This window comes from Canis lupus, chromosome 19, assembly GCF_003254725.2.
Source record: "Canis lupus dingo isolate Sandy chromosome 19, ASM325472v2, whole genome shotgun sequence".
Taxonomy (NCBI): Eukaryota; Metazoa; Chordata; class Mammalia; order Carnivora; family Canidae; genus Canis; species Canis lupus.
The window spans coordinates 35702216-35729737 of record NC_064261.1 but is presented as its reverse complement, the minus strand read 5'-3'; positions in this window follow the sequence as shown (position 1 = coordinate 35729737).

Here is a 27522-nt window from a genome sequence, read left to right as displayed (position 1 = left end):
ACTTCTCTGAGGAATAGCTATAATTCTTAATATATAATTAAAAATATAATTCTTACTTGAGAGTCAAGCTGCACCTCACTCAACTTCTTCTCTTGGTATATACAAGTAGGAAGTCCAAGTAGAAATATTTGGAAATTAAATATTATTGAAAATATTATGGTTGTTGCAATTTATAAGAAGTCAGGTTTGGGGATTCCCCAACATCATGAAACTTAAGAATATAAAGGATAAACTTTGGGATAAAAGTATAATAGAAGCATGATGGATGTACCAACTGTATATTTATCTAACATTCCTCTTACCACTGCTGGTACTAGCAATCATAAGAAATCGCTTTTCCACAAAGTCATTATGATATTGTGACTTATAATAAACACATATTGGGTCATTAAGATGACCAAAATATATATCATGTAAATTTGGTTTCATCCATGGTTCCTGGCTCACTGTCCCCAAAACCTTGGAATTATAAAAGGAATGGGAGCATCTTTTGTTAATATTTAGTTTCTTATCTTCACTTCCTGAAATAGCTTTAAAATGATAAAGGTAAAATGGGTGTGTTGTTATTCACCACTGGCTCCTTTCCAAGGAGGTGAGGTGTTAATGTTAATGAGGTGTTAATGAGGTGACTTTTGGAAGGCACTTAAGGAAGGGTGCTGGTTGCGAAGGGAACCAACCAAGAATAGAGGGGTAGAATTTCAGTTCCACTCCCCAATTTCCTGGGAGAAGGGCTGGAGGTTGAATCAATCACCAATTGCCAATGATTTAATCACTCATGCTTATGTAATGAAACCTCCATAAAATCCCAAAAGAGTGGGCTTGGAGAGCTTCCACATTGGGGAAATGGAATGTTTTCAGTGCCACCATGCAAGACCCCATACTCCAAGAGGACAGAAGCTCTTTTGCTCCGGACTTTGTCCTCTGTCTGTATCTCTTCATCTGGCTGTTGATTCATATGTCTTTTAAAATATTCTTTGTAATAAATTGATAATTTAGTGAATAAATACAATATTTCTCTGAGTTCTGTGTGCTACTCTAGCAAAGTAATTGAACTCAAGGAAAGAGTGGTGGGAACCTCTGATTTATAGCCAATTGGCCAGAAACACAGATAACAACCTGGGTCTGTGGTTGGCATCAGAAATGGAAGGCAGTCTTATGGCACTGAACCCTTAGCTGTGGAATATGCTGCTATCCCTGGGTAGATAGTGTCAGAATTGAGCTGAATTATAGGACACCCAGCTGGTGTTGGAAATTGCTTGCATGTGTTGAGAAAACAAAACAAAACAAAAAATTCCACATTAGAATGGGAGAATCTAGGCCTGATTCTAGAACCTGTAGTCCTGATTCTAAATTTTATGAAAACTTAAATTGATTTACCTTTAATTTTCCATTCTCTAACTAAAGCTGACCCTCTAGAAGAGCCCAATTACATACATTCTGAAGTATTGTGCAAGCACAGCAGTGTGTTTAATACTTACAAGGCTAAATATGCTGATTCTGTCGCAAAGAATTCATCATCACCTTAATGCATCATTATGAGCCAAAGGGCAATGGTACAGAACATTGAAAAATGCTACCTTGATACATTTTTTTTTTTAAACAAAATAACCCTCAACTTCTTTCTTTCTTTTTCTTTTTAATCCTCAACTTCTTATCAATAAATGTTACGCTCCTGTTAGAAAGAGTTCTCTGGCTCAAATTCATCTGATGGCATTTTCTATCACTGCAAACAAAATGTTAGTGAAAGGTTGAGTTTCTTTCTGCCTTCCCTTTTGCCAATTTACAAAATACACATTTACTGATTTGGTCATTAGGGTCTAAACGATTGAACTGAAGACAGATGTTCTTTGAACAAAGATTGAAAAGAGAAGAGTGATCAGAAATTCTCCCAAGGCCAGAACTTAAAACACTGATGATTATAACTTCTCTTACCTGTCACCAGAGTCTTTCAGGGAAAAATATGGCTCTAGATTTTTCTGAAGATGCATGCAGTATATACCACCCAGCAGACTTTAGAAAACCTTTCTTGTTTTCTTTTATTAAAAAGAAAATCAATTCTGAGTTTTGCTTTGTAAACTGAACTTTGCCAAAAAGTATATAGAACTGAAGCAACTGAATGCCTAAGTCCCTGTTCCTTTTAGGGATTCAGCAAGCATTACTCAGAAAACAACTCAACTCAATGAATGTCAGCACCACCAAAAGAGATTATAATAAAATAAAATTATCTGCCTCTTTCTCCTTTCCTCTCCTCCTCCTTCTCTCCTTCTCTTCCTTCTCTTCTTCTTCGTTCTTCAGTTTGCATAGAAAGGGAGATTTTATTATTAGGAGAAAAAAAAACAGTGCAGGAAATGAAAATTTTTTGCTATATTCCTTCCTAGAAAAATCACAAACAATATGTAGGGGTTGGTGAGAGTAGGGGATGGGAACTGGAGTGGGAATGGGGGAGATAAAACTGGAGCCATAGTAGAGGTGGGAAGGAGTGAAGAAGGACCATGATGGTGAGGCACACACTTCTGAGGGGAGAATTGAAGGATGGAAATGCACGAATCACAAGGCCCACCTTCCTGGTTTTATCAAAACCAAGGACATTTTATCTGGGTGAGGCAGGGAATTAATACTATCTTTTTGGCTCCCCTAGAAATGCTCTGGACAACTGGCCTGAAAATTTTGGGAAAAGACAAAGAGAGGAAGGGTAATTCAAATGTAGGGTAACTGAATTGGATTTAGCAGAGAGCTATATACACAATTTTACCATACATTTGATGAGAAATTTACTTTGTGTGATAGCACTTTCCACTGAGGCCAAGGAGTTCTGGGGGACATCTGCTGGCTCTATGCACAATACCTCCAAAGCACTGTGAGGGGAGTGGGGAGAGGGAGGTGCAGTTAGACAGTGAGGCCTCAGAAGGGCCCACACCTATGTGCAATATCATCCAACTAGACAGATGAGAGGACAATTTGGAAAGAACAGCCATATCCCAGAGCTAAGACAAAGTTTTATAAGGTCCTCCTACTCTTCCTCTTATTCTTCCTCTTTTACTTCTGTGAATATTTACAGAAAATTACAATCCTGTTCTGTATTTTGAGAGCAAATGTAAATCTACCAGCTTCCAACATGTCACAGCCACCATTTACCACTGCCAGCCACCTATGGATTTCCTATAAGCAGGGTTCATTCATTGTGAAAATTAGATAATTGAAACAATCTATCTGCTTCAGGCTGCTGGCTTTAGGGTGACGCTTGCTTGTTGCCATGACAAGTAATTTTCAGAGTGAGATTTTACCCACAATAACTCATCGAACAGTATGTTGATGTCCTGTTCTGTTTATCAGGAAGACAGGAGCATTTTAAAGATAAAATTCTTTATTTATTTATTTATTTTTATTGGCTCCTGGAGATGATAAAGCAATCTCTTGCCAATTAGTATTCTAGCCAGACCCCTTTCTTCTGCATTATGATCATCTCCCTTGCTACAAAGGAGGATATGATAAAAGAGTTCAATTCTGTTGGTGGTAGTCATCTGGGATTCCTCAGTCATACCTTCTGGCTGGCAGGATATTGATTATAGTGTAGGTCTCGAAGGGATGAAATCAGAGCAGGTGGGAAATCCACAGTTTATGTTGCTTCGTAAATTTGCATGTGGCTTCTTCAACAAGGGGTTAATTATATTTCAGTATCTTTCTAATCAGAAAGAAAAGTCTTAAAACAACAGTGACACAGGCTTGGAACATTATTTTTTCTCTGCATTTTATAGGATTAAAAGTTGTCAGCGAAACCAGAGACGTCAGTAGAGGATGAGACCTGGGGCCTCCATTCTTTTTGGTCTCTGCCTTGTCATATGGCTGGAAGAGTTTGTGGCCCATCATATACACTTGATAGATATTTTCTGAATGAATGAATGAATGAATGAATGAGTGAGTGAAATTGCTCTCTCCCACTTCACCTAAGACACATTGGATTTTGGTGTCCTTTCCATTTTCTTTCTCATCAAAACCTGCTCTTCCCACTTCATTTCCATTTAAGCACAATTCCCTGTAACTTATTCCATGAAAAAAAGGTTATATGTCCACATAAGTTTGGGAAACTATGCATGCTAGATTCTATTCTTGGTAAATGAAAATAAACATTAGAATACTAAAAGCTCTTTCTCCTGCAGCTAAAACATCTGGTTAACCTTGTCTAACTCAACGTTTCCTAAACTGTATTCATTTATTTCATTTTATTTGGTAAATATTGAACATCTACTATGGGCCAGGAAATGGTCTAGGTACAGGGAGTGAACAATCAGCAAAGAGCCCTTGTCTTGTGAAATTCACATTCTAGTGGGAAGACAGAGAGTACACAAATAAAACATTTAACCTATCAAATCATGGTAAGTACAGAGGACAAGAATAGAGGCAAGACAGATAGGGAGGAAAGTGATGGGGAGTTGCAATTTTAAGTTGAGTGGTTATCACTGAGGAGATGGTTGAGCAGAAGGAGGTGATGGGGTGAGCTACTAGGAGAAAGGCATTCAAAGTAGAGAAAGCAGCACGAGCAAAGGTCCTGAAGAAGAGCATGTCTGGAGTGTGTGAGGAAACTAGGATGGCCAGGGCTGCTGGGTGAATCTAGGGTGGGAAGAAAATGCTACCTTGATACATTCTTCATGGAGTTAAGAAGAATGAGGATGAGGGTCAGGTTATATAGATTATATCTAACCACAAAAATGTTATTCTGGCTTTTAAGTGGTATCTCTTGAAATGCTGACAAAGAATTATCGCCTTTGCTCAGAACCCTCTTTGGTCTTTTCACACAGAACTAAACACACATACACAATTAGATCTTTACCTTCTTTCTCTTTCTCACTCTATCTTCCACAATCCATGCTGTCTGCCCACCCCATTATCATGCTGCTATAGTGTATGAGCAATAAGCACAAAGTGCAGAATCTAAGTCATAGAACAAAAGGCATGAAAGTGAACAGATAAAACCCAAAACTGTCATGGAAAAAAAGTAGATTTCACTAATGAAAAAGATGAGGATAAACTAAAAGTTCCCACACAAAAGTATCAAGACTGCAGACAAGGCAGCAGGGAAGGGGATTCTAAGCTGTAAATTCTGGACTTTCTTTGCTATGTGTGGACAACAGAAAACTAGGAGGATTCTCATCTGGAACCAAGTCTGCCCTAACCTTGATCTTGGCCTTCTCAGCCTCCAGAAATATGAGAAATGAATTTATTCTTTCTGCTTAAGCCACTCAGTCTACGATATTTTATTACAGCAGCACAAATTGACTTTGGTACTGAGAAGTGGGGTGTTGCTGTAACAAAGACCTAAATATGTAGATGCAGCTTTAGAACTGAGTAATGGGTAGAGGCTGGAGGAACTTGAGGTGCATGCTAGAACTATAAACATGAAAGGTAATTCTGCTGAAGACTCAGAGGTAAAGAACCTGTTATTGGAAAATGAAAGAGATTCGTGTCATAAAGTGGCCAATAGCTTGGCTGAACTGTATTGTAGTGCTTTGTGGAACATAAAATGAATGATGAAATTGGTTCTTGAGATCTAAGCAAAGGGTTGAAGGAATGCCTTGGTTCCTCCTGACTGCACAGTGAAATTCAAGAAGAAAGAAATGAATTGAAGAAGGACTTGTTAAATGAAAAAAAATCAGAAATTAAAGATTTAAAAACTTCTCAGCTTCTCCATATTGTAACACTTGAGAAACTTGATCTGGAGAGAACACTAAAGGTGTAACAGTGACTGAAAAACCGTTTAAGGTTATTGTGGTTAAAACCTCCTAAGGTTATTGTGGTATGAACCATGGATCTAATCAGCCATCATAGCAGAAACACTGCTGGTTTGGACTGAAAGGGATGGGGATGGGACAAAATGAGGAAAGGCTGTCAGACTTAAGAGATTGTATAGGACCAGAGCCTAGAGCTGTTTGGCCATGAACATGCCAATTCTTCAAGATAGGGAGTAGGGAGGAAGAATGACCCCAAAAGCATTTCAGAGATCATCAGAAATGCCTCCTTGGTTTCAAAATGGGAGGCAATTGCCTTGGTTTCAACAAAATAGGCAGAGGTCTTCTGGAGCTTTGGGGGTGCAATTCCCACTCAGCAGTGCCATAGATGTGGGGCTATGACCCCATTGGGTCTGAAAGGCAGATCATTGAACCAAACAGGAATATTTGCAGCCCTTAAGAGCTAATGATATTTTTCTTGATAGATTTCAGATTTACTTGGTACCCATCATCCCCTTCTGCCTTCCAAATTTTTCACTTTTAAAGTGATAATGTCTATCTTTCACCTTTCCCAACATTGTATTTGGGATGTACATAACGTGTATGGTTTCACAGGTTCACAGGTGGAGGTCTCAGAGTGAATTGTACCTTGAGTCTCACTTGTATCTAGTTTAATTAGAGGAGACTTAGACTTTAGAATTGGCGTTAAGTAAGAAGTTGGGCTGTTGGGATGGAATTAATGCATTTTGCATGAGAGGACATGAATTTCAGGGCCAAGGACAGAATGTTATGGGCCAAATGCTAGTGTCATTAAATTAATATGTTGAAGCTCTAATTCTCATTATGATGGTATTTGAAGATGAGGCCTTGGGAAATATCTGGGTTTAGAGGAGTACATTAAGGTGGTGCCTTATGATGGAATTAGTATCCTTACTCAAAGAAGAAAGACCAGAGTCTTCCTTTCTCTCCATCTTGTGAGGATATAGTGAGAAGTTTGCTGACTTCAGCCAGAAAGAAAATCATCACTGAGAACAGAATCTGCCAGAACCTTGATCTTGGACTTCCCAGTCTCCAGAACTGTGAGAAATAACTTTCTACTCTGAAACTACTCTGTGGTTTCACATAGTCAATGATACTCATCATAGTCTATGGTATTTGTTATAACAGCCCAACATGACTAATACAGAGGTTATAATATTAAGATGTATGTTTTTAATCCATTGTCTTAACCCGCAACTTCCTCAATATGTTGATTTTGGGGAGGAGCAAGAATTGGGTAAGGTCCAGAGGATAAGATACTGTTGAGAGCAGAAAGCTAGAGTGTGATTAGGGATGGGGGTTCTGGATAGCCTGAGGGAAGCATGGTGTCCCTTGGTATCTTTCAGGTCCTAGAAAAGAGCAGTGGGACTCATTGAAGGCAAACCTCACCTGCTTCAACATTTAATTTGGTGGCATTCCTCCTTAACCCAGGCAATTTTCCAAACATTCAGAAAACAAAGAGACAGGATTTTTTCTGCTGTATGTGCCAAAGAAGATTCTACTGTCATTTTTAAGAGAAAGTGGCTTAATTTAAAAATGGGATTTGTTTGATGTAGGTCTTGTGATGGGAAATGAATGGTTCAACAGGTAATCTCACAGCTCCTCATGGCATATTTTTAAGTACTGTACTTGCAGATGACCTTTTACAGAGGTAAATTGCATATAAGGGGCTGTAAGTGCCACATTTAATAATGCTTCAGGGACATTAGGAGGAAAGTAACAGTTATTATTCAGTGATAGGGTCCCGTTATTAACTTACAGGCTGCTTGCTGAGCAGTGAATCCAGTGTTAGCAACAGATGTCTCCTTCTCAAGCTTTAAGAATTGATCCCAACTGGCAGAGCTATGCTCAATAAGTCAAGAAGGAAAAAAAAACAGAAAAAACAAGGCATGAAAGGAAAAATGCTTGGACTAAGAAAATCTAAATGGTTCACTTTTATGGAGAAGCAGCAATCTCTGAACTGGAATGGGGTATCAGGGAATCCTAGGTTTTACCTGATTGGTTAATTTCTATTTTTCTCTATGATGCATCCTGAAGGTAATTTTCCTGGAGATTTCCAGTTTTTAGTTCATCTCATATCCAGCTACTAAGTTAAAATAACACCTTCATAATACTAGTAAAAGACCCTTCTAATGGCTTCCCCCCTCCCCACCTATGGGAAAAAAGTGAATATTCTTTGATAATCAAGAGACTGTAATTATAATCTGGACTTTCAACCTGACACACCCCTTTCCCCCAACTCTATTTTGCTTAGAGCAGACGGTCTTCTCTTTGTCTTCTCATGTATTATTATTATTCATAATTTCCTGCTTTCATTATGATATTCTTCCTTTCTTCATGAATTATTGTAGTTCAGAGATCAGCATGCTTTCCCTGTAAAGGGTCAGACAATAAGTATTTTCAGCTTTGTGTGCCATACATTCTCTGGTGCAGCTACTTTATTCAATTCTTCTATTGTTGCATGCAAGCAGCCAAAGATGTCATGAAAACAAATGGGTGTGTGGGGAGGGGCCCAGAAGGTGACCCAGAGGCCCCTGAACTTCCTTCTTTTCATGGATGCACTGAATGTACAGCTACTCATGCAACAGTTACCTCTGCTAGAAATCCAGAAACTAGATGAGTGATTCTTATACATCTGACAAATAAGAAAATACCCACACCATCAATATGTATAGGGGAAGGCTGAGAACACTCTCACCATAAACCTCACCCCCAGAACAGCACCATGTAGTCAGGAGGGAACACCTAATTCCCAGATACTTCCCAGGGAGCGAATTGAAGGATTTGGACCTTACATCTAGTGCCCTAACTTTCAGATTGCCACCTGAGGGATGGGCACCCAAAATACTCTACTCTGAAAACCAATGTAGCATGCATGCTCAAGACCCACAAAACTACAGCAAATGAAGCAGTTCTTAATGGGCACTTGGCTATTCACTATAGATACCCCAAAGCTCAGTATGGACAGGGAGAACAGACAAAAATGCCCATTTTCCAATCTTGCCCAAAAAGCTGTCTGAATGCACACTTTACAAGGAAAAATAGTCTCAAATAACCAACCCAAGTTTCTACATCAAGGAGGTAGAAAAAGAGTAAACTAAGTCCACTGGAAAATGGAAATAATAAGGATCAGAGTGGAAATAAATGTCATAGAGAATAAAAAGACAATAGAAAAGGAATTGGTAAAACTAAGAGTTTTTTGTTTTGTCTTGAGAAAGAGAGAGCACACATGCATGAGTGTGCACAGGAAGAGGCTAGGGCACAGGGAGAGGGAAAAAGAGTATCTTAAGCAGGTCCTGGCTCAACTTCAGGACCCTGAGATCATGACCTGAGCAGAAATTAAGAGTTAGACCTTAACCCACCGAGCCACCCAGGCGCCCCCTAAAAGCTGCTTTTTCAAAAAGATCAACAAAATCGACAAACCTTTGGCTAGACTAAAAAACAAAGAAGACTCACATAAAATCAGAAATGAATGAGGAGTCATTAGAACTGATAACAGAAATACTAAGCATCATAAGAAACTACTAGGAACAATTATAAATCAATCAATTAGATAGCCTAAAAGAGATGAACAAATTCCTAGAAACACACAATTCAACAAGATGGAATCATGAAGACATAGAAAACTGGAACAGACCAATTACCTACAGAAAGATTGAATCAGTAATCAAAAGCCTTCCAACAAAGACAATTTCAGAACCAGTGGATTCAATGATGGATTCCACTAAACACTTAAATCGCTTGAGGACACAGGTGAAACATTTAACGAATTGATGCTCTTAGTAAAGATGAAACATCAGCAGATTCATCAAGTATAAATACACAACATGTGTTTGGCTAATAGCACAGGTTGCTTCCTTGCAAGGTGGCAATAATGTCCAAGGCCATTTTATTTTGGAGAACTCCTAGTGGAAAACATTGTCACTGATTTTGGGGATCATTGTTTTAACCTGTGTTTTCTCTTGCATCTGCCTACAGGGCAGCCAGATAGTGGCCAAAGGAGCCACCTCCATGCTAGTAAAACCCCTCGCTGGCCACCCAGGGTTAGCTGCGGGAGGGGGCGGGGCATGAGATGGTAAAAGCAGGTCAGGGCCAGTGGAGTGTGGACCGAGAGGTCTTGGAGAGGTCGAGCACCGCCCATTGACCCCAGAGCAGAAATTAGGAGCCCCTCCCCTTCCTCTGTTCCGAGGAAGTGAGTTTGGCTTGTCTTCCTCAGGCCCAGGGGCTGCTCAGAGGACAGGGCTTTGAGACAGTGATGTGGCGTTGAGGGTCTCTGGACAGCTATATGGCTGAACCTAAGTAAGGCCTCTATATAAACTTTAAAAATCGGCAGGAAGGCCAATTTTGCAGTATGTTTGCAGCTGTGCAAGGCAAGCCTCGAAAGTTCCTGTGCTGCTTAAAGCTGCCATGTACCAATTTGAGGAGAGGCAGGTGAGCGACTACAAACTTACCTTTACAACTAAAGTCTGAGGATCTAATGCATAACATGGTGACTATAGTTGATGAATCTGTATTGAATAACTGAAGTTTGCTAAGAGAGTAAAACTTAAGTGTTCTGGTAAAAAAAGATAAATGTGTTTGGTGATGGATGTGTTAATTAACCCGGTGGTGGGAATTCTTTTGCAATGTATACCTATATCAAATCACGACGTTGCAGTTTAAACACCTTAAGATTTTGTCAGTAATATGTCAGTAGAGCTGAAACAACAAAACCCCCAAACAACCCAAACTCATGTGGTTGAATTTAGTGTTTTTTGTTCCTGTTCTCTATCTTTGACCATATCATGTTGCTTAGATATGTCAAACTGAATCAGATCAAAGGAAATTGAAGAGCTCCAATCATGGTCTCAAGTCCATTTTCCTAGTTCTAAGCTCAACATTCTTACCTGACTTAACATTATTCACTGAGACCTAGAAATAGAATCTCATAGGGGTTCCCCAGGTCTGACCCCCGGATCAAGTTAGGGATAGAAGTACAGAAAAATTCAGGTAAAAAAAAAAATCTCTCTTCTCATCTTTCAATTAAATAAAACCAACAAAATGGTTATGAAAGACCAGGAAACCCTCACCAAATCTCCTTTTAAAATGATACTTCAGTGCTTTCCTGTGTCACCTGAGAGATAGAATGCTTGAATTAGTGGGTCATTATCAACCCGTGGTAATTGTTGTGGATGCACTTGGCCAAACCTGAATTCTTTGGGATTCTAGGGCTCGAATACAATATTTAGCCTTCTACTTCTTTGCTGTGGTTCTCATATTCTTATGTGATATCCCAAGTATGTGGACTCAGGTAGTGGTACATGTTATTCTTGCTGGGTGAGACATTTGATGTCAGTGGTTATCATTTGGAAAAATCTTATCTTTATATTATACCATTTAGAAAGCTTTCCAGGTATTCTATGAGAACTTATAGAAAATAAATTTCTTTTTTTTTTAATTTATTTTTTATTGGTGTTCAATTTACTAACATACAGAATAACACCCAGTGCCCGTCACCCATTCACTCCCACCCCCCGCCCTCCTCCCCTTCCACCACCCCTAGTTCGTTTCCCAGAGTTAGGAGTCTTTACGTTCTGTCTCCCTTTCTGATATTTCCCACACATTTCTTCCCCCTTCCCTTATATTCCCTTTCACTATTATTTATATTCCCCAAATGAATGAGAACATATAATGTTTGTCCTTCTCCGACTGGCTTACTTCACTCAGCATAATACCCTCCAGTTCCATCCACGTTGAAGCAAATGGTGGGTATTTGTCATTTCTAATAGCTGAGTAATATTCCATTGTATACATAAACCACATCTTCTTTATCCATTCATCTTTCGATGGACACCGAGGCTCCTTCCACAGTTTGGCTATCGTGGCCATTGCTGCTATAAACATCGGGGTGCAGGTGTCCCGGCGTTTCATTGCATTTGTATCTTTGGGGTAAATCCCCAACAGTGCAATTGCTGGGTCGTAGGGCAGGTCTATTTTTAACTGTTTGAGGAACCTCCACACAGTTTTCCAGAGTGGCTGCACCAGTTCACATTCCCACCAACAGTGTATGAGGGTTCCCTTTTCTCCGCATCCTCTCCAACATTTGTTGTTTCCTGCCTTGTTAATTTTTCCCATTCTCACTGGTGTGAGGTGGTATCTCATTGTGGTTTTGATTTGTATTTCCCTGATGGCAAGTGATGCAGAGCATTTTCTCATGTGCATGTTGGCCATGTCTATGTCTTCTTCTGTGAGATTTCTGTTCATGTCTTTTGCCCATTTCATGATTGGATTGTTTGTTTCTTTGGTGTTGAGTTTAATAAGTTCTTTCTAGATCTTGGAAACTAGCCCTTTATCTGATACATCATTTGCAAATATCTTCTCCCATTCTGTAGGTTGTCTTTGAGTTTTGTTGACTGTATCCTTTGCTGTGCAAAAGCTTCTTATCTTGATGAAGTCCCAATAGTTCATTTTTGCTTTTGTTTCTTTTGCCTTCGTGGATGTATCTTGCAAGAAGTTACTATGGCCGAGTTCAAAAAGGGTGTTGCCTGTGTTCTTCTCTAGGATTTTGATGGAATCTTGTCTCACATTTAGATCTTTCATCCATTTTGAGTTTATCTTTGTGTATGGTGAAAGAGAGTGGTCTAGTTTCATTCTTCTGCATGTGGATGTCCAATTTTCCCAGCACCATTTATTGAAGAGACTGTCTTTCTTCCAATGGATAGTCTTTCCTCCTTTATCGAATATTAGTTGCCCATAAAGTTCAGGGTCCACTTCTGGATTCTCTATTCTGTTCCACTGATCTATGTGTCTGTTTTTGTGCCAGTACCACACTGTCTTGATGACCACAGCTTTGTAGTACAACCTGAAATCTGGCATTGTGATGCCCCCAGATAGGGTTTTCTTTTTTAAAATTCCCCTGGCTATTCGGGGTCTTTTCTGATTCCACACAAATCTTAAAATAATTTGTTCTAACTCTCTGAAGAAAGTCCATGGTATTTTGATAGGGATTGCATTAAACGTGTATATTGCCCTGGGTAACATTGACATTTTCACAATATTAATTCTGCCAATCCATGAGCATGGAATATTTTTCCATCTCTTTGTGTCTTCCTCAATTTCTTTCAGAAGTGTTCTATAGTTTTGAGGGTATAGATCCTTTACATCTTTGGTGAGGTTTATTCCTAGGTATCTTATGCTTTTGGGTGCAATTGTAAATGGGATTGACTCCTTAATTTCTCTTTCTTCAGTCTCATTGTTAGTGTATAGAAATGCCACTGACTTCTGGGCATTGATTTTGTATCCTGCCACGCTACCGAATTGCTGTATGAGTTCTAGCAATCTTGGGGTGGAGACTTTTGGGTTTTCTATGTAGAGTATCATGTCATCGGCGAAGAGGGAGAGTTTGACTTCTTCTTTGCCAATTTGAATGCCTTTAATGTCTTTTTGTTGTCTGATTGCTGAGGCTAGGACTTCCAGTACTATGTTGAATAGCAGTGGTGAGAGTGGACATCCCTGTCTTGTTCCTGATCTTAGGGGAAAGGCTCCCAGTGCTTCCCCATTGAGAATGATATTTGCTGTGGGCTTTTCATAGATGGCTTTTAAGATGTCGAGGAATGTTCCCTCTATCCCTACACTCTGAAGAGTTTTGATCAGGAATGGATGCTGTATTTTGTCAAATGCTTTCTCTGCATCCAATGAGAGGATCATATGGTTCTTGGTTTTTCTCTTGCTGATATGATGAATCACATTGATTGTTTTACGGGTGTTGAACCAGCCTTGTGTCCCAGGGATAAATCCTACTTGGTCATGGTGAATAATTTTTTTAATGTACTGTTGGATCCTATTGGCCAGTATCTTGTTGAGAATTTTTGCATCCATGTTCATCAGGGATATTGGTCTGTAATTCTCCTTTTTGGTGGGGTCTTTGTCTGGTTTTGGAATTAAGGTGATGCTGGCCTCATAGAACGAATTTGGAAGTACTCCATCTCTTTCTATCTTTCCAAACAGCTTTAGGAGAATAGGTATGGTTTCTTCTTTAAACGTTTGATAAAATTCCCCTGGGAAGCCATCTGGCCCTGGACTCTTGTGTCTTGGGAGGTTTTTGATGACTGCTTCAATTTCCTCCCTGGTTATTGGCCTGTTCAGGTTTTCTATTTCTTCCTGTTCCAGTTTTGGTAGTTTGTGGCTTTCCAGGAATGCGTCCATTTCTTCCAGATTGCCTAATTTATTGGCGTATAGCTGTTCATAATATGTTTTTAAAATCGTTTGTATTTCCTTGGTGTTGGTAGTGATCTCTCCTTTCTCATTCATGATTTTATTAATTTGAGTCTTCTCTCTCTTCTTTTTAATAAGGCTGGCTAATGGTTTATCTATCTTGTTAATTCTTTCAAAGAACCAACTCCTGGTTTTGTTGATCTGTTCCACAGTTCTTCTGGTCTCGATTTCGTTGAGTTCTGCTCGAATCTTTATTAACTCCCTTCTTCTCTTGGGTGTAGGATCTATTTGCTGTTTTTTCTCTAGCTCCTTTATGTGTAAGGTTAGCTTTTGTATTTGAGTTCTTTCCAGTTTTTGAATGGATGCTTGTATTGCGATGTATTTCCCACTTAGGACTGCTTTTGCTGCATCCCAAAGATTTTGAATGGTTGTATCTTCATTCTCATTAGTTTCCATGAATCTTTTTAATTCTTCCTTAATTTCCTGGTTGACCCTTTTATCTTTTAGCAGGATGGTCCTTAACCTCCACGTGTTTGAGGTCCTTCCAAACTTCTTGTTGTGATTTAGTTCTAATTTCAAGGCATTATGGTCTGAGAATATGCAGGGGACAATCCCAATCTTTTGGTATCGGTTCAGACCCGATTTGTGACCCAATATGTGGTCTATTCTGGAGAAAGTTCCATGTGCACTTGAGAAGAATGTGTATTCAGTTGAGTTTGGATGTAAAGTTCTGTAGATATCTGTGAAATCCATCTGGTCCAGTGTATCATTTAAAGCTCTCGTTTCTTTGGAGATGTTGTGCTTAGAAGACCTATCGAGGGTAGAAAGAGCTAGATTGAAGTCACCAAGTAGAAGTGTATTATTATCTAAGTATTTCTTCACTTTGGTTAATAATTGATTGATATATTTGGCAGCTCTCACATTCGGGGCATATATATTGAGGATTGTTAAGTCCTCTTGTTGCATAGATCCTTGAAGTATGATATAGTGTCCCTCTTCATCTCTCACTACAGTCTTTGGGGTAAATTTTAGTTTATCTGATATAAGGATGGCTACCCCTGCTTTCTTTTGAGGACCATTCGAATGGTAAATGGTTCTCCAACCTTTTATTTTCAGGCTGTAGGTGTCCTTCTGTCTAAAATGAGTCTCTTGTAGACAGCAAATAGATGGGTCCTGCTTTTTTATCCAGTCTGAAACCCTGTGCCTTTTGATGGGGTCATTAAGCCCGTTCACATTCAGAGTTACTATTGAGAGATATGAGTTTAGTGTCATCATGATATCTATTCAGTCCTTGTTTTTGTGGACTGTTCCACTGAACTTCTTCTTAAAGGGGAATTTTAAGAGTCCCCCTTAAAATTTCTTGCAGAGCTGGTTTGGAGGTCACATATTCTTTTAGTTGCTGCCTGTCTTGGAAGCTCTTTATCTCTCCTTCCATTTTGAATGAGAGCCTTGCTGGATAAAGTATTCTTGGTTGCATGTTCTTTTCATTTAGGACCCTGAATATATCCTGCCAGCCCTTTCTGGCCTGCCAGGTCTCTGTGGAGAGGTCTGCTGTTACCCTAATACTCCTCCCCATAAAAGTCAGGGATTTCTTGTCTCTTGCTGCTTTAAGGATCTTCTCTTTATCTTTGGAATTTGCAAGCTTCACTATTAAATGTCGAGGTGTTGAACGGTTTTTATTGATTTTAGGGGGGGATCTCTCTATTTCCTGGATCTGAATGCCTGTTTCCCTTCCCAGGTTAGGAAAGTTTTCAGCTAGAATTTGTTCAAATACATATTCTGGCCCTCTGTCCCTTTCGGCGCCCTCGGGAACCCCAATTAAACGTAGGTTTTTCTTCCTCAGGCTGTCGTTTATTTCCCTTAATCTAACCTCATGGTCTTTTAATTGTTTGTCTCTTTTTTCCTCAGTTTCCCTCTTTGCTATCAACTTGTCTTCTATGTCACTCACTCGTTCTTCCACCTCGTTAACCCTCGTCGTTAGGACTTCTAGTTTGGATTGCATCTCATTCAATTGATTTTTAATTTCTGCCTGATTAGCTCTAAATTCTGCAGTCATGAAGTCTCTTGAGTCCTTTATACTTTTTTCTAGAGCCACCAGTAGCTGTATAATAGTGCTTCTGAATTGGCTTTCTGACATTGAATTGTAATCCAGATTTTGTAACTCTGTGGGAGAGAGGACTGTTTCTGATTCTTTCTTTTGAGGTGAGGTTTTCCTTCTAGTCATTTTGCTCAGTGCAGAGTGGCCAAAAGCAAGTTGTATTGGGAATAAGAGAAAAAGAGAGGAAAGAAAGAAGGAAAGAAAAGAGAAAGAGAGAAAAAAAGGGAAGAAAAAAAAAAACGAAAAAAAAAAGAGAAGAAAAAGAGAAAGAAAAAGAAAGGAGAAAAAAAAAGGGGGTGGGGGAAGGAAACAAATCAAAAAGCAAAACAAAAAAAAAAAAAAAAAAAAAAAGAACCACCGGGGAGTATCTTCTGATTCTGTGTACTTTAAGTCCCTTGGCTTCTCCTGGAGGTTGTCCGTCTAGCTGGTGTTCTGGGGGAGGGGCCTGTTGTGCTGGTTTTCAGGTGTTAGCAGTTGGGGGAGCTGCTGTGCCCCTGCCTGGTGCAGGGCTCGGTGGGGGTTGTTTGCCCCGTGAGGCCGCAGGAGGAACAGCCCCAGTGGCGGGGCAGCTCTGGAAACCTGGATTCAGCTCCGGCAGGAACTCCGTCTGCAGGGCCTGGAGGCTCCCGGGCGGGGCCGCTGATGTGCTCAGCTGGGGCAGGAGCGTCCTTGCTGTCCTGGGCCCTCCCGGCCTCTGCCTGTCCCGGGGGAGGCGGGATCCTGGGCTGTGTCCCGGCGCCCTGTGCTCCGGAGCCTGCGCTGTTGGATTCGCGCTCCCGGGCCGCGCAGCCCCCTCCGCGGAGCCGCCGCCCGAGCCCCTCCGAGCTGCTCCTGGAACCGCGCAGGCCCCTCCGCACGGAGCCTCTTCCTCTGCCCGAGCCCCTCCGAGCTGCTCCCGGGGCCGCGCAGCCCCCTTCGCAGAGCCGCCCCCGAGCCCTTCCGAGCTGCTCCGGGTCCCGCCGTGCGCGCTGCAGCCCTTAGGGAGCTCGGCGCACTCTCCCGGGGCGCAGGTGTCCGTTAGTGTCCCCGGGAGCCCGAGGGCATCCCCGCCCTCCCGGGTCCTGCTCCACCTCCCCGCGAGCCCCTTTCCCCCCGGGAAGGTCGGTGCAGCTCCTGCGTCTCCGGGACGGGGCTCTCCTGTCCTGGGGACACTCGCCCCGGCCTCAGCCCCGGCTCCTCGGGGCCCCTCCCCCTTGGAGGCCTTTTGTTTCTTTCTTTCTTTTTCCCCGTCTTCCTACCTTGATAGAAGCGCAAACTCTTCTCACTGTTGCATTCCAGCTGGTCTCTCTTTAATTCTCAGGCCGAATTCATAGATTTTCAGGATGATTGGAAGGTTTTCTAGGTAATTTGGTGGAGACAGGTGATTTGGGGACCCTGCTCTTCCGCCATCTTGCTCCTCTGCCAGAAAATAAATTTCAATCAAGACATACACACTCGCAAAATTTAAAAATGTAAAATATAAACATATGAGGATCAAAATGATTTATTCATCATTTTAGCTATTAGATAAAACATGAATGTAAAATTAGCAAATTAAAATAGATTGATATCTCATCTGGTTAGTAACATAGTATTAATAGCTCAGTTAAGTCCATTAATTATTTTTACGCCCCATATGACTAGTTCTTGTTTATAAGATGGCCTCTAAGGGAAGGAAATACAGAGCTATCCATTACCAACAGGCAGAGATTCTGTGACTTTTTAAGCACCGAATGGAGTCTATGAGCCACATTAACATCTGATCAGGAGAGTTTTGGGTCATAATTAAAGTCACTGAAACAGGGTGTGCTCTACAAGAAGGACAGCCTGTTATAATAATAGTTAGAACAAGGCATAAAAATCCCTCATCTGACTTCCTCCTGGGTGTTTTCTATCAAAACTCCCACCTGCTGCCTCACTTTTTATCATATCATTACTCAGAAAAATGATTGTAGTGTGACTTGAGGTGAAGCCTTTTGAATTTTCATTAAAAGAAAAAAATCAGTATGAAAGAAAAAAATCATTATATTGTCAGTAATACCGCTCTCACTTTTTCTTGCTAAAAAGGATCTGAATAATTTGGGAGAAATGGACTGATTGTGTCATACTGGGATTTCAATATTAAATTACATCACGTCGAACTGAATGGAATTGCCATTTTTGAAAGTCAAAAAGAATAGAATAGCAGCAATATCATATTATTCAACTTAATAATGAGAATAGTTGTGCATTGATTTTTTTTTAATATGTCAGGCACTCTGCTATATAAAATCCATATTTTCTTATTAATCCTCATAATAATCATATGAGTAGCAGTAGTAGTCTCCATCTGTTTCCACCCCCCATTTTTGCTAAAGCCACTTTAGATGGATCTTGCCAGGCAAATGAAGTTTCCAGATCAATCCCCTTTCCCACTCCCCCACCCTGAATCTACCAGATTGCCTTACCTCCAATCTCTTTATAGAAACATTTGTAATCCTGCTTAAGATACAAGCATTGTTATCATCATACACACTTGACAGGTGGAGAAATGGGAGCTCAGGGCTTGAGGAAAGAAGAAAGTTGGAACATAACTGAGGCAGGATTTCAGTGCCAGCCTTCTGGGCAAGTGTTGAGCCCCTTCACCGATGTCATTTTTTTCTCTGTTTTATAATTCAGTTGCCTGGTACAAAGTATGATGAAGGTGATCTACTCATTCTGTTGAATTTACCTTGTTTGTAGAGTCAGTTGTAATGGGAGATTTGTTGCTCTGTTCTTGTTTTCATAAGAAGTCCAAGATAGAAGGGATCTCAAACTTTCTGGAACAAGTGGTTCTCAAATGTTTCTATGCTTCAGTATCACTGGGGAAACTTGCTACAGGTGAGGTATTCTGATTCTCTTCCCCAGAGGTTTCAAACTCAAATTTGGGTTGCATCCAGAAAGTTCTGCTTTTCAATAAGCACCCCAGGTGAGGCAGGTGAGAAACTTCAGGAAAAAAGTTGGATAAACATTAATGTAGTCTTAACTCCCTTATTTTATTTTTAGATGAAGAAAGATAAGTCACTCCAGAGATGTAAACTTACTTCTCTGCTAGTAGTGTTGGTTCAGGGACTAGAACCTGGATCTTCATACTCTTATTTTTTTTTCCCCAAAATAGAGTCCCTGAGCTGGGGTGGGGGGCTGAGGGAGTAAGGGGCAGAGAGAGGGAGAGAGAAAGAATCTTAAGCAGTGTCTACACCCAGTATGGAGCCGGATGTGGGGCTTGATTTCACAATCCTGAGATCATGACCTGAACCGAAATCAAGAGTCAGACGCTTAACAGACTGAGCCTTCCACGCTTCCCTTTACTCCTAATTATGATTCCTAAACTTTAGCCACAGACCCCAGAAATACATATATACTCTAAGGATTACTATAGATTTAATAAATATTCTTGTACATGCAATATTTATCAGTATGTACGGGAATGCTTTTTAGCTCAATAAATTCATTTGAATTTACAATAGTGTTTTCTTTATGTATTTTCTTCATTAGCAGCCTGCAGAGTTTCTTTAAGTATTAAATAAGGTTCTTCATAACCTGAACAGAGTGGGAGCCATGGTCTAGTGTCCCTCTATTAGCTCTGGCAGCTGCTGCATCCTTTCTAATGGTCAAAAGTAGATGCTGTAATTAGGCCTTCACTTGCCAGCTTACTTAGATCAGCTGGGGACATTAGAAATCAGCTAAGGCCTGAAAGCAATCAAAGTGAAGATTGGATGAGACTTAATGATATCTTCGAACAGAACATTTCCTAGAAGTCACCATTTCTAGACCAGCCAGGATTGGAAACCCCAACTTCAGCTATTTAGATTATACATGTACATTATATCCTCTGCAAGAATAGACCTAAAACAAGCCTGATACTTGAACCTCTTAAGACCTGTTATATGTTTGGATTCCCCCAAAGACCTACTGGGGTGGTTTCGTAGCAATTCTATATATGTGGTGAATAGGCAGACTGAGCAAGAATCTCCAGATGAGGAATATGGAAAGAGGAAGGGGGATTGACAGGGGGGTATACAATCTCCCTTTCCCCACCACTCCCCATACCAATACCATGTGAGATGCTTGCACTTGGTAAGATGTTGACACTGTGTGTGGTGCTGTACTTGCGCTTACACAGGAGATTTGTAGAGGTGGAGAGCTTACCCCTCTGTCTGGGAACATGCTATATGGTCGGTCATCTGTCAGTGTATCTGACAGTGTATTTCATAGGCTAGTCCACAAAATATTTTTGTATCCTTTAACTGTACCTATTGGTGTTTTTCCATCAATCATGTCCCATGGGCCTGTGGTGACAACTATGAACTCATTCTTCAGGTCATAACAGGAAGGATGGGAGGGAGTAAATAGTAATAATAGTGGGCATTTGGACATGAGACACTTGCTTGCTTCTGTAAGTCTCTAAAAATTTAAGCCAATGTCTTAGGATGTCTACTGGTACCCTGTAGTAGTCTCTTCTGAAGCTAGATCTTCAGTTCCCAAATCTGTTTACTCTTTTTCTTCTCTCCACTTGATGCTCACTTTCTTGATCAGCACTTGGTTTGTTAGTCTATTTGGTGGGCGAATATTGTTTAGGCTTCTAAGACTATCTGGAAAGCCATTTCCCTTTAATTTGGCTTGAATGGGTTAGACTACCTTCATGTGCTCTCTACCATGCAATTTAATCACAAAATACAGAAAGACATTATGACATCAGAAAAGGAGCTCAACATTTTGAGTCAAGAATACCTGGGTTCACCTCCTACCTCAGTTGTGTTCAAACTCTTTCTTCTTCCAGTCTCTGAGCTTCTATTCTCCCTCCATCCGTCAAGACTTTAAGTATGGCATACCCCTCTGCTTTCAGTGATGTAGCTCAGCAGGACTTCCTTGTTCAAGTTGATGCCTCCCTTCCCAGCTTCCTTTATTAATTATGCTTCAAGGGACTGGCCAGGAAGGGCCCTAGTATGCTCTGATATCTTCAGATTCTCTTTCTACCAAGACTTCAACACAGCATGAAGAATTTTGAGGTGCAGTGGTGACCAGAAGGAAAAAAATATGATTGTTCCTTGATTTTTGAGACAATTTTCCATTCCATGCAAAAATCTGCCTTTTCATATTTTTATATGTTAGATTTCCAGTCAAGTTAGTTATTAGGAAACAAAGGACTGCGTTTTGGTAGGACCTTAGAAATGGCTATGGTTTCCATGGTGGAAATTGTCTGAAAGCCTCAGTACAGTCCAAACTTGAATTCAGAAATACAGGTTATCCACTTGAAAAAAAAATCTGTGGTGCTTAGCCCTTGAGTTACTTCTAGCCACCAAAGTAAAGAAAGAAAACTTACTTTAAAAAAAAAGGCTGATTATCGCTTTACCTCAACCTTGCTCTTAAGCATCATATCTCCCTCTGATGCTGTGTATTTATTTCAAAATATTTTATAAGCCTTTTCATATTTTCTGGCCCTGATCTGCCCCTATCCTTATGTGATTGTCTACCTAAAAAGGAAAAGAAAAATCATATTGAAGTGTATTGAGGACAAATGACTTACCCACATACCAGAGGATTATTAAATCAAATCAGACCAAATAGATAATCATAAAATCAGATCTGATAGTCTTGGAGGGATTACAGGCATGATTTTGAATTTTAAGTGCCTGAAAAGATTATCATAAGCATGAATGATCATTTTTTGAATATTAGGCAACAGCATGGTTGATTTTGTTGCATGTAGCCTAGATAGACCCCTTGAAAAGAAAAACCATGCACAAAATGGATTAGTTTGCAAGTATAAAAAGAAAGAAATATTAACGTGGTTGGAAATATCCCAACTAAGGAGCTTATTTCTGTAACATGGGTAAGAATTTTTGAGAACAAATTTCTTTGAAAAACAAAATTGTGCGAGGAAGGAATGATATCAGATCTTGAATTTTTGGAATCCTATAAATTGAATGACCTAAATATAGGGAAAGTTGCTTTGTAAACTGAAAATGCATTAGGGTCTTTTACTCTTATTCAATGCACTTATGGGAGTGCATTGTTTGGGAGAGACAAGTTAGGGCCCATATTTTGTTTGGTTTGAAAGGAGCTCAAAGACTGAAGGGCAGAGTTGATTTTGCTTTGATTATTGTCATACCAACATACTTTTATTTGATGCAAGCCTAGTGACTCTTACTAATCAGGAGGCATATGTGCTTCACTAATGAGAGGTTTTTCTAAATGAAGGAAAAAATACATGGCAAGCCTCAGATTTTCTGCCATATTCTGAAATGAATGTAAAAAGATCCTTTCTAGGATGCCACACTGACTCTAGATGTTTATTTTTTTATTATTATTTTTTTTAATATTTATTTATTTATGATAGTCACACACACACACAGAGAGAGGCAGAGACACAGGCAGAGGGAGAAACAGGCTCCATGCACCGGGAGCCCGATGTGGGATTCGATCCCGGGTCTCCAGGATCGCGCCCTGGGCCAAAGGCAGGCGCCAAACCGCTGCGCCACCCAGGGACCCCGACTCTAGATGTTTAAATGAAGTTTAGAGAAGACCCTTCAAATGTCAGTGAACTTCCAGAATGTATTACATCTTAGTTTATATGTTAATTTAAAAGTTACATTCTTAATTTAATTCAGGGTACCACCAGCAGGCAGGGAGAAAAAAAATAGATGGATTTCAAAATTTCTGAAATGGGAGACTGTGACACCGAAGGGGGTGTTGCCTTTATTATAGCTTAAGGAGATGCACTTGAGTTAATGACACATCCTAGTTCCATAGAACTATAAATGCCATTGATTTTCTCAGAGATCAATTAAAGTTTCCTAACAGGAAATGAAAATGAAAAGATTTTGAAGCTTCTCGGGAAGACAGAATTATATAATTTCAGGACTAGAAGGAAATAGGGGAGAAACACATTGATTAGGCAGGCACCTAGCATAGGCCAGGAAAGCAAGCTTTGCGCTCAGAACCAGTTCTTGCAGTTAATTCTCAAAGCCACCTTGCTAGCTTCATGTTGTTATTCTCATTTTACTGATGAGCTGAAGGTCGGAGTAGCCTTCCCTGAGTCACAGAGTTAATAAGCATGTGAGAAGGCCTTTCACTCCTTACTACTTCCGTCTAAGAAGGCACAGAAGTAAGTCAGACTCTCACCACTCAGGGCAAGTGGTTCAAACAGACACACTGGGTTTTCCTGGGCAAACGGACATGGGTGCTCAGGGATGAGTCCTGGGCATATGTGTTTCCCAAGCTCCTGGCTTCCCTGGGTGGCCCACTCCACAGGATGAAACTTCCAACGAGATCCCTCCAACTTAATTAAGTTCATTAGCCTTATCTAGTACTTTAATTCCACCCTGTGGACTACTAGTGGAGGCCTGGTTCACTGTCTACCTCTTTTCCCTATTTCCTGTCCTAGGGTTATTGTTCTGCTTGTTTCTAGCCAGCGTAAGTTTCCACTGCAAAGCTAATAATAGCTTGAGCCCTTCCCAGTGTCCTAGTCTCCAATATCTGAATGTTTCCCAAAGAAAACCCTCCAACATCTGAGTCTACTGTACAAGAAAACCTCCAGAAAAAATAATTCCTTTTGGAAAGTGAGATAATTTGTGTTGTCTTATCTTCAGCAATTGGTTCATTATATCGGGCTCCAATATATCAATCTTCCTATAACTTTCCCTTAATAGACTTGGTTCTCAGAAAAGCTTATTCTTTTTTCTAAGGCTCACAACAAATAAATGAGAGTGTTAACTACCACTGCTCACTGCTGCAAATGAGCAGGATTGTAATTGAGTCAAGTTCCCAGGCTCAGACTGATATTCATTCATTCATTTATTCATTCATTCATTCAAAATATACTTTTTGAGTTCCTATAGGTGCCAGAAATTGGTTCTAATTGCTTGGTATATATCAGTGGACAGAAGCCATGAGCCATTAGCTAAATCTAATCCATATTCTATAGGAAAAGCATTTAAATCTTTGAAGGCAGTTATCTTTTCACCATCAAGTCCTCTCCAGGCTTACAGGCTTAATATATCCAGTTCGTTCTGTATATTATGTGATGCTCTCATCCCTCAGAGGGAGCTTCACTAGAATATAAGTGTTTTGCTTATCATTATATCCTGGTGTCTAACAAATAGTGATACAATATATAGTCAAAATACTCCAGATATTTGGAGTTTTAGGTTTATATGTCCAAATGAGGAATTTCCTGGAAGAGCAAACCCCATTACAAATGATTTTATTATCAGCAGTAGATCTTAAGTTGTAGCCCTGACTAGCAGAACCTACCATTTCTGCAAGGATATATTTTAAATGAATATTTTAAATAAATATCATTTTTCTCCTTTGAATAACATTTACTGCCAGTGCCAATTATTTGTTAGTTTACTATTGTACCATCATCTGGCATCTCTTAAAATACTATATGGTTAGATATTTTTGCATGATTTTACTTTATGTGCTTTGTCTCTTAAACCAGAGGAAGGTTCCTTTTTGTAAGAAGCGCAGTGTTTTTCACGTCTTTATGAGTCTCACAAAGTCTACAAGAACACTGTTGTTCCTCTTCTGGCGTTTGATTGTCTTCTGCATCAAGCTTGCAGAAGCTGAAAGAACTTAGAGGAGCCACATCCCATTCTGAAAACCTGGCGCACAAACATAATTTCCAGTCTGTTACTGGAGAGATGAGTCAGGTGGCCGCGTCAAACTCATAAGGTACTGGGGGATGTAGTCCTTTCCTGAGCAACCACTTCCCGGACAAGCCTGAACTCTTGTCAAAACAAGACAAAAATGGATTTTGATGGGCAGCTAGTTGTCTCTGTTAAGTGCAAAGAGGGGTTTAACAAACATTTGTTGATGTATTTATATCAGTAGTAAAGATTAAATTGCTCTTATTTCTCCTTGGAACAGTGCTATTAAACATCTCTTAGAAATTTTACAAAATCCTATAGCGGTGTGCACTGGATGATGCATTTCTTCAACAATGATTTGAAAGATTGCTGATGTTTATCTAGGGAGATGTGAAGCAATTTAATATTATTAATTGCTAACAAACGGATAAGATTTACCAGAATTGTCAAAGCTTAAAGCTCCAAATAATCATTCCTCACACAAGAAAATTTATTATGCCATTATGCTTATTTCTATCAGGGTTCCTATAGTGCAATCACTGTTTGCTATTAAATTTTTATTGCACATTTAATTTATCTTTCCCTCTAGTGGGGAAACGTATTAGAGAATTCATTTGACACCAGTATCTTCTCCCCTTCTCTTTCTCACTTCTGCTCCCCCTGAAATAGATAGGAATATATTTGTATCTTGGTATTAATTATACAGGAGCTGAGGAGAACAATGCTTGCTGCTGCCTGAGGGGAATTAGCCAGCCAGAATTAGCTTTATGGAGAACCAAGTGGACTTCCATTTATACGCATCCATTTTCAGTGGTTTATAAAGAATTCTGGAAAAAATCCATTTATATGTGAAAGCTTGCTTTTCATCGATTAAAATAGAAAGTAATTTTGGTTTCCAAATATTAAAGGCAGACTGCTTGTTAAAGGTTGGAGTTGGGGAGCTATTTAGTCTACAAAGTAGTATATTGAAAATGAAGTTTTACATTTCTAAAGGTATAGCTTTTGTGCAAAGCTTAACAATCTCGTTCCCTATCCTTCTGCCTGCCCCGAGAGTTACATATAGCTGGATCAAGAGGAAAATTGTGCTATAGGATACAGAAAACACCTTTTTTCCATTGCCATGGCTTTTTTCTTAATAGGGCCAGATTTGTGGAAACTCCCTCAGCTTTGGTACAGAGGAATCTTTCTGTTGACTTTCAGAAAGATTTCTAGCTCTTGGGCCTAATTTGCTAAGACAGGAGTCAGCTTGTATTATTGATTAATCTGAAGCTTTGGTCTCTCTCAGGATTTGATAACACACCACAACTATTTTTCTTACATTGAACAACTACCAAAGTTTTGTTTGTATTTTGGGTAAGAAGCTGAACATGACAAAATATCAGTGATCCTATTTCTAATGTCGCAGTGAGATTACATATTTTTTTCTTTTGATTGAACACTGAGGCCTGCTGAACTCAGGAGGGAGTGTAGAGCTGTCCCACCAATCCCAGGAAAAGTTTCTGAACCCTGGTTAGGACTTCAATATCCCTTTATTCACCCTCCACTGAGAGTACTTTCCCCCTGGATCGCACCAAATGTACTTACATTACATATTTACCAATGGCTTTAGTTGTTTGTTTCCTTATACACCTTGACATTAATGCCCTGGGGACAGTTTAATTAGTGCTACAGAAGGAATAGGATTTAGATCTGACATATACTGGGTTTTGATATGGGACAGTAGCTTGGGACTTAATAGTTTGAGTAATTTTTCTGTCTTACTCTTAATACCTGAATATAACAGCCAGTCAAGAAAGAGTGAGCACGCTGCCAAAATTGAACTGCCTTCCCCATTCATCTTCTGAGGGCACTCTTCTGGAACCCCATAAATTGTGTTTAGCATTGGCACACCATCCAGTGGGGCTTCCGCTGTAGTCACGGTACACTCTTGCAGACCACATGTCTAAAGTTTTCCTGTCAGCCTCAGGGCCACCTGGGGCAAACTTTCTTTCTTTCTTTACTGATTGCTGTTATGTAGAATGCCAAGCCTTTGGCATCACTGGCTTGAAGGGGCTGCATGTTGTGTGCAAGCGGCCTGCAATACTTAGAAGGTGTCCAATGCATTTTTGTGTCTGTGTTGTTCAACACTTTGCTTTCTTCCAAAGACTTAAGAGACTCATCCGGAAGCCTTTTTCCTTGAACTGATTCTCTTCTCCCTCCTCTGAAACCTCCCCTCACCAAAACACACACACTACCTGCATCCTACCTGCCAAACTGGTCTTAACACTGTCCCCTGGGTATAAGTTATTGAAGCTGGCTCAAACTAGTCCATGTTAAAGGACATGATTGTTTTAAGGTTAGGACAGGCTGCAGAGGTACAGGAAGTGGGGAAGTGGCCGGTTGGTAACTAAGTCTGCTCTTCCCTTCTTTCCTGGGTGTCTGGGAACTCTCATCTGTTTTCTCTCTATATTTGCTTCATTTTCTTAGTTTTTTTTTTTTTTTTTTTTCTTCTGCAGAACAACTTTCTCAAGTTTACTTCTTCTCTTCGTCCAAATTAATTTAACTTGCAGGTAACTTGGTTTACATGGTTCTGACCGCAACCCTGACTTTATGTGAATATTTGCTTTAATCATACACCCTCAGTTACATTTGATCTTCATGTGCTTTTGTTCAAATTCTTGAGTTCAGACAGTGCAAGCCATCTGTAGCCTGCCAACTACAGTGTTCTGTAGTCAAAGTCTGTTCAAGGTAGTTGAGCTCATTGACTAGGGCTAGGTGACTTATTTTATCATTTTAAACCATGAGTAATTTCATTATTTGAGGACTTACAAAAGAAAAACAAACCACAGAAAAACAGGAAAGGTTTTGTCAAGTGTTTTCAGGTAGAAATGAAATGAGG